At 44.2% G+C, this 8,630-nt stretch overlaps 2 long non-coding RNA genes and 1 pseudogene across 2 annotated transcripts; 1 reads left to right on the plus strand and 2 right to left on the minus strand.

Moving 5' to 3' along the window:
- The first annotated feature begins 3,171 nt into the window (after positions 1-3,171).
- LOC127338008 (uncharacterized) lies at positions 3,172-3,679 on the plus strand. Its single transcript, XR_007874152.2, has 3 exons — positions 3,172-3,359; positions 3,447-3,557; positions 3,646-3,679. It is a non-coding gene; the product is annotated as an uncharacterized lncRNA (long non-coding RNA).
- A 999-nt stretch (positions 3,680-4,678) lies between these two features.
- On the minus strand, positions 4,679-5,546 carry LOC139837460 (uncharacterized). The gene is made up of 2 exons (XR_011753940.1): positions 5,123-5,546; positions 4,679-5,036 (listed from the first exon to the last, which is right to left on the minus strand). It is a non-coding gene; the product is annotated as an uncharacterized lncRNA (long non-coding RNA).
- A 155-nt stretch (positions 5,547-5,701) lies between these two features.
- Positions 5,702-8,134, minus strand: LOC139837448 (uncharacterized; annotated as a pseudogene).
- Between the last annotated feature and the right edge of the window lie 496 nt (positions 8,135-8,630).

Below are 8,630 nucleotides of genomic sequence, written 5' to 3' on the forward strand. Positions count from 1 at the left end.
ATTCTCATCGTTCAATGGAGAACATTTTGAATCGGCTGATCATATTGATATACGGAGTACTAGCCTGCAGATTGCGGTAATGATGAACGCTGGGTGACCGAGCCACGTCTGTAGTTTTCTTTCGCTTGGGTCCGTTTTACTTTTGTCCCAAGAATTCCGAGAGCGGCGAGGGGACAAAGGGAAAGGCTGCGGCCTGCGGCGCTGCAGGCGCACAGTGGCGCTCTGGGGAAAGGCTGGCGGCGTTGTGCATGTAGACCAGATTCGTGTCAAAGCTGGAGCCAACTTCTCGGGCTCTCTCGGCTGTAAATATTGTCACTTCTTGCCTTAGTGCATAAGAGATGTAGGGAAACAGAGCAAAGTGTTCTATTTGTTGGCATGGATTGGAATTGATAGTTCTTGAACTACATAAACATATGAACATCACAAGGTGAAATCTGGATAGATAGAAAGTACCACAACTAAGTTTTCTTAAGGGCATGCTTGTGTTTTTGTTTGGCATATTCATTTCAAAAGGAGGGCATATGTGTTTGTATTTCACATGATTATGCTATTAATTGCTTTCTTAATTTTGCAGTGACATTGAGGTATGGAGGACGGCACCTTCGTCCGAGATGAGGAGGGGGAAGAAGCGGTGCAGCGATTGATCTATGAGAGTGCCCGTGGTCCGGAACCCGACGATGGAGATGACAACGAGTACGCCGACTTTCTGAATGATTTTGGCGAGGGACTTGAGTCTGAACAAGTTAGAAAAGACAATGAAGTGTCCATCACAAACTCCGGCGAGGTGTATATCTATGTATCAATTAGTCTGTGTTCATCCCTAGATGCATTCATTTATTTGTATTGCACTTATTAACGAATAATTTTTTCTTTTAGCCTTCTGGATCATCGAGCAAGTCTGTTAGAACAAAACGAGGCCCGACGCGGGTGCTAAAGGGCGAGGGCAGGTTAGCCCTCACGGCATTCAAGGCTAATGGTGAACCAGTGGAGCCCAAGGAGTTTTGCCGCAAATTTACAAGTCAATCCGGAGTTATTGTTAGGGACCATGTACCGATCAGCATTCAAGAGTGGCATAAGCCGAAGAACCCGGAGAGTGGTGCTACTTATGTCAACGACAGCATGAAAAAATTTCTTTGGGAAACGCTACTGACAAAGTTCAGCCTACCGGAAGACATGACGGAAGGCCAGAAGGATAAAGTCAAGGAATGGACATGGAAGAAGATGGCCATACAATTCCAGAGCTTCAAGAAAAATTTATGGGACAAATATAAGAATGAAGATCCAGTATTCGATGATAATACCGAAAATCTAGTGAAGATAAAAGATCACTGGGACGCATTTAAGGAGTATAAGAAATCGTCTAAGTTTGTGTCCCGATCGAAGAAAAATACCGAAAATGCTGCAAAGAAGAAACTTCCGCATCATTTGGGGTCGTGGCTACAAGAGTGCCATTCCGAAGTGGACAGCGTTTGAGAATAAACTGATGGATCATGGAATCACTCCACAGACATGGGACTGGCCCGAACGGTCCAAGTTCTGGTTGTTCGCTCATGGGGCAGGGTTGGACCCAAAGACAGGGTTGATCGTTGCGAAGGGAAAATGGAAGGAAAAATTGAGGCAATTGTACCGAAGCGTGTCGATGCAATTGAAAAGGTCGTAAAGGGAGAGTACATTCCCGATCGAGAGAATGACGAGCCGACACTCGCTCGGGGAACCCCGAACATGTTGGACGGGTACGAGCTCGCCTGTGTCTCACCATGAAGGAAGCGTGGCCGGACAGCGCTGACACTTATAGAAGCCGTTCGCGAAAGAAGAAGAAGGACGCCGACATTGTAACGGAGTTGTTATCTAGGGTGGAGGCTCTTGAGAGAAATCGAGAGGGCACCTGATCAGCCGCTGTTTCTACAGGATCCACAAGCCGATGCTGCCCCATCTCAGCGAAGAAGCAGTGTCGGTTCCTCGCATCTTGACGGATGTGGAGGAAGCTACCCCGTGGATTATGTCACGGAGAAGACAGATTGCGAGCTACATATGTTAATCAGGACCGCGTCTGTTAAGGTGGCGGTCGGCTATGTGTACCCAAGTGAAGATGGAGCAATGCACCATCATATGCCCATTCCACCTGGTTGTGTTCGTGTCGGGGTGGATGAAGTTGTTTCGGGGTTTGAAAAAGTGGAGCTTGATATTCCTAGAGGTGAAGATGAGAGGACACTGGGCGATGTCAAGCACGGTTTCGCCCTATGGCCGAAGAAGTACGTCGTCCTTTTGCAAAGGCCACCGACTCCTACACATGAGCAGCAAATGCCATCGACTCCTCTGGTGGCAGTCCTGGTGAGCAGCCAAGTCCACACCTACCCGAGAGGGACCCCAGCGTGAGTCCACCATCTCGAGATCCTCCGCGTAAGACAGCGTCCGTTAAGCGGAACGGTACGCCGCCTAGGAAGAAAGCTAGAAAGGAGAAACAACTGCCGCCTCCCGAGAAGTTACCTTGGGAAAAAACTCCAGAGGAAAACGCGGAGGCCGTTAAGGCCGAGGTGAAGAAATTTTTTGCACCGAAAGTGCCAGAGATACCTTTCGAGAAGACACTAGATCGGGAGAAAGTTGTGCGTACCGTTGACAATCTATATGACCATGTACCATCGCCGCCATCTGACTATGCGCGTTCTATTGAAAGGTCGTATGACAAGATGATCGAGGCGACAAAACCCGTTAAATCGGGTATCAGGGAGATAAAAGGGATACACAGTGTCTACCAGCTCGGACAACAACCCGTTCAATCGGTCGCCCCTCTCAAGGTGTTTGACGGGAAGACCGTTCAAAGTTCTCGACAAGACGCAACTGATTACGCCTTAGCTGAACGAGCATATCAGTTTGTTCAAGGGAAAGATTTGGTCGAGAATCTCAGGAAGGTACCAACATGTATGCGTAACTTGCATTCGTGGTACCTTAAGGCCTCAAAGGAAGGGATCGAGACTATCATGGTGCGAGTTAGGGAAGAGCACTACTTCCAGGAGTACTGTGTGAACGTTGACTTCGCCGAACTCTTTCAGTTATACAATCTCCGGGCCCTCGACAAATCAATCATCGCTTGCTATTGTCCTGTAAGTGATTTATTTATTTAATTTGAGAAGTCGTTCATTGTCTGCAGATTATAATCTTTTGTGCGCTATATTATGCAGATCGAAGATGCTCGAATGCAAAAGGGACGATATCACAGACATTGGGTTCATTGACCCGAACACAATGCATGTCAAAACCATAGATGATCCCCTCTATAACAAGGATACACCGCAGACTTTGCTAAGGTTTTTGAAGCGACAACGTGACAAAAAGCTAATACTTTGGCCTTACAACTTCGAGTGAGTCTTACTGTCTTATAACACATTATATTTTGCTCACCGTATGTCAAAATTTTAACTAATGACTACATATTGAAACGTGCGTAGGTTTCACTTTATTCTTCTCGTCATCAATTTGGAAATTGGAGAAGTTGAAGTCTTGGACTCACTAACCAAAGAAAAGGATCTATACGTGTCTTGTTTTTTAATGCTCAGAAGGTAATTTGAATTCTTATCGGTTTGTTTCGTTAATTTCCTGCTTTGAACTAATTGATGACTCTTTTATGCATTTTCTTTTGTCGAGCAGCGTATGGCAAACTTTCATCAAGGAAGATACGTCCGTGAATGGCCACCGAAGGCTGCGATGGCGTGCGAAAGTAAGTAGTACTACCTAGGTCCACACACCTTTCAATTATCATACTTGACTATTGTTTGATTGAATTATATTCTTGTAAAGAAATGCCCGCAACAACCTCCGGGGACCGATCTCTGTGGATTCTTCGTTTGCGAGTTCATCCGCAGAATTGTCAACGAGAGAACGAATAATGAGAGAAATAAAGAGGTACAAAAACAATCTTCACAAATTTGTTTTGTTATCATAAGTTGTGCCGAGTTTCAGTAATAGTTGTTTCATGTATTCATTTGTATCTTATTCTTTTATAGTTGGCAAGAAAGCGGAACAAGCTCTCAATCGATGACCGCTTCATAGCAATAGGCGAGGAATTGGCGGGATTTTTCCTTCGGGACGTCATACCACCACTCGCAGAGCACCACAATGAATGAAGATGTACATGTTACATATATCGTTGACTCGAAGAGTACCACTATGCTACATGTAATAGACATATATAGAGTACGCCTCGGAGAGCACCACTATGCATGAAGATCGATCTTCATGCATAGTGCTACTTAATTTGCGATCTCATGCAATAACATGTGTGTTATATTATATGCACCAACTTGCTATGCATCATCTTGATCTTCATGTACTACCTAAACCCAAACGCGTTTCTGGTGCATCGACGCGATATGAATCAAACCGATATCCCTAAACCTCTCCAAAACCCTAAAAAGCCAATTCTCTGCCGCGGCAGAGATTTGGGAAAATTCCCTGCCGCGGGGGGAACCTTTGGTACCGGTTCGTATTACCAACCGGTACCAAAGATCCTCAGCCCTGAGCTCTCCTGGTGGCCCACGTGGAGGCCCGTTTTATACCGGTTCGTAAGCAACCGGTACGAAAGGGGGGGGGCTTTAGTGCCGAATAATTTGTACCGGTTGCAAAACCGGTACGAATGGCCCTCTGGAACCGGTATAGATGACCGTTTTTCTACTAGTGATAATAAACCAAATAGACCCTTAAGCAAAAGCAGACAAACTCAACATGGCGGCAAATGAGCACTGCCTCATCGAGCTCAATTCCTTTATTACACCATATATGTAGAGAGAGATTCCTAATGCATCTGAGTTGAAATGCATGAAGTAATAGCAGTGGCTTCAATCAAGGTATAAGTGGCAAGCTAGCAGTTTTGCCCTCGCACTGAATACAACATCTGCACGTAAAGAGCTGTTGGCACTGGCCGCAGTCGTAGGCTTCTCTCCGGCACGGACCGTTGCAGATTCCAGGCTTTGTCCAACACGATGTGTTGTCCCATGTCAGGCTCCTCGGACCGTCGCATCCTCCTTCTGATCCCATATCTTCTGCATCCAAGAGCGGACAATACAATTCAACTAAATTAACTTAGTTCACTATGATCTGGATATGTGTGGGTTGAACGTATTCCTACCAGATGATAGGAAAAGCAGCACCACCAGCCACGAGCATATCAACGCCATGTTGGTTCCCAGTGCTAGTCCAGTTCCAATGCTCTTCATGATCTCCTAAATCAACCTGACGAGTCTACGATCATGTCTATGATTCGTACTACTTATAGTCAAAATATGCTCGAGTTGCCACAGTTATTTATGAGATATTAATGCATGTCATCAATGCATGCTTATCCTGACGTTTGTTTTAATTCCATTTCTAAATATGGCCGATGCATAGTCCTATGGGCCAGCACCGGGGACAGGTTGGGGTAGGAGTGGCCATCCCAGGCGCCCAACATCTAAGGCCATCTCCAACGCCGCGACACATCTCGCATCCGCGCGTCCGGATGGGTCGTGGCCATTGGCGGATCTAGGATTATATATCCGGGTGGTCCATCTTCAAAAAAATTTTTTTTTGACACAAACAAACCAATGTAAGCATACTAGCATGTAATGTGACAATAACACTATGATCTTACACATACACAACATTTCATAATTCAGTTTGATTTTTGCATAAAATAGATCTACAAACCTTCAAAAGCTCAAAGAAAAGACTACTTTTGATGAGACCTACGCCTTGTCATGGCCATGAAAGTCTCAGTTACATCTTCTTCATCCACTTTGGAGAAAGTATCTCTCTCAATGTATGTGACTAGACAATCATCCAAAAGACTATCGCCCATCTTATTTCTCAACTTGCTCTTGACAAAACTCATTGCACAAAATGCTCTTTCAACATTTGCCGTCGCCACCGGAAGAAGCAATACCAATTTGAGAAGCAAGTACACCAAATTATGAACTATATGCCTCCTTGTTTCTACAAGCTTAACCGAAAGATCAACAAGGTTTTGTAGGTCTTTGAATTTTGCATCTCTTCTCATGTCATCAATATAGTTATCAAGTTTGTAGCTCAAGGTATATCAAATCTTGGCTTTTAAACTCATTGGGGTAGAACTCAGCAAGCTTGCGTACCTTGTGTGCATCAAAAGCAGCAAATGAGTTGGCGGGACTCAATGCCGACATACAAGAAAGCAACTCCATATTGATCTCATCAAACCTATTATCAAGCTCTTGAATAATTTGATCAACAATTCCAAGATAAACTTCTCTTCTAAAATGATCATCATTTGTTTGACGTCGACAAAACCGTGATGATCTTCCATATGGCACATAATCATCCTCCATCACAGGAACTTGAATGCCATTTGTATTGCAAAATGATGTGACCTTTGTTAGGAATGCATCCCAACCATAAGACCTCAACTCTTGCATTCTATTTTTCGCCATTTGAACAAGATCAATTGCAGCAAGAATATCTTGGTCTCTTCTTTGCAAACACTCGGACAATTCATTAGTATATCCAAGAATGACAAGCATCAAGTGTGCATGGAAAACAAAGTCAAATGACTCAAATACACCAACAAAAGTATGTATTTTTGGCCAATCACCTCTTTGTGAAGTATCTTCTCCAAGTTCTATGAGTGTATCGCGAATTGAGGGATACATAGCAATCATGTTGAGAACAGTTTTGAAATGAGATCCCCATCAAGTGTCGCCTGGCCTAGGTAACCCCATTTCTTGATTTAATCCTCTTCCAGTTTCCAATTCACCACATTCAATTGCCTTCATGATATTCTGAAGTGTAGCATTCCGAAGCATGTCATGCCGCTTACAAGAAACTCCAACAATACCAAGCAAGAGAGAAACTTGATTAAAAAACCACACACAATCATTATTTCCCTTGGCAACAACAACAAGAACTAGCTGGAGTTGATGTGCAAAACAATGCACATAATAAGCAAAAGGTGACTCTTCTTCAAACCTTTAATTTCTCCTCTCATGTTGCTAGCCCTATCATAACCTTGCCCACGGATTTGAGTTATAGCCAAATGGTGTTGCTTAAGTAATGCTTCAATTGCTTTCTTAAGTGATAATGATGTAGTATCACTTACATGAACTACTCCAATAAAGTGCTCCCGTGGTCTTCCTAGCTTATCAACATAACGCAAGCATAGAGCAAGTTGTTCTTTGTGTGACACATCACTAGACTCATTGGCTAGAATAGCATAGTAATCATCACCAAGTTCTTCAAGAATTTGCTTTCTAGTTTGTAGTGCACAACATTGAATAATCTGTGATTGTATCCCATGGCTAATCAATGTGCAATTACATGGAGCATTGTGCAAGACATACTTATTTACCTCTTCACTATTGGCTGCAAGCAATTTCAATAGCTCAACGAAGTTACCTCTATTGCTAGACTCTTCACTTTCATCATGTCCTCGGAATGCCAATCCTTGATGAAGAAGAAACTTCAAGCATCTAAGAGAATACTTCAACCTGATCTTGTAAAGACGAAGATCTTCGCTATCCGCTCTCACAATAAGATCATCAATTGCTGCACGGGGATCCACATATAAGTTGTATTTCTCTTGAGCTTTGTTGTGCACACTCGTTACACCACCAAAATGTTTCCCAAGTGCATCATCCCTATTCCAACTGCTCCAACCACCATCGGTAAATGCATTGGTTCCCTTGCCACTAGTTTTTTTTTCTCTTTGAACAAGTAGCACACAAAGCAAAATGCAGCTTCTTTCTTGGCACTATATTCAAGCCAATGGTGTTGATGAAACCAAAAAGGATTGAATGAACGACTTCTTCCGCCACGTCCTCCGTAGGCATGGGACTAGCTGCGGGGATAGGAGATGAAGGAGAAGCCTTCTTATTTGCCCTCCGAAAAAGAGATGCAATCATCGACATCGACACCATGTCTCCGGTTCTCTTCATTCTTGAAGACTTGTACAATCCGGCACCAGGAGGCCATGCACCAGGTGGAGCCACCTCCGCCTCAGGGAGGAGGCGGAGTTGCCGGCTGCTGCTGCCGAGCTGCGGGCAGCCAGCCCTGCGGACCTCCACTCGGCCTGGGAAGAGGCCCAGTGGTCGTTGTGGCCGGATTTCAGGTCTCTCCTGGCGCGTCCGATGCACATGAGGAAGGATTATTGCTGCTTGATCGGAAAATTGTCTTGCTTTGATGAATAGACAGGTGTTGGTAGGGAATTTGGTATGTTGACATAGTATTTATTTTGACATCTCAATTCGCATTATTTTATTATGTTTCTGTATTATATGATGTAGTAATCTAAGAAGATATTAACCATACTATTAGAACAAAATGAAAACTCCAAAGGAAGGACCAAAATATCGGGTGAATGATTCAGATTATGGGATGCCCAGCGCGACATAAGCTAAGCCATCGGATGTAGACGCGACGGCTATGCATTTTATAGTTTTTTCAACATCAAAATTAGCGGGCCTCACACACAAATAATGCTCGCAGCTCACATAATGCATTGCGCAGCCGGGCTTATTATGGGTAGCGCACCATACCTCGGGGGATCGAGAGTTCCGATCCTCCGCCTGCAAAATCGTTGGATCACACTGAATGAGATGCACTTGTCCATTGGATCATTTTATCCTCCCATC

The sequence above is a fragment of the Lolium perenne genome, chromosome 3 (assembly GCF_019359855.2).
Source record: "Lolium perenne isolate Kyuss_39 chromosome 3, Kyuss_2.0, whole genome shotgun sequence".
Taxonomy (NCBI): Eukaryota; Viridiplantae; Streptophyta; class Magnoliopsida; order Poales; family Poaceae; genus Lolium; species Lolium perenne.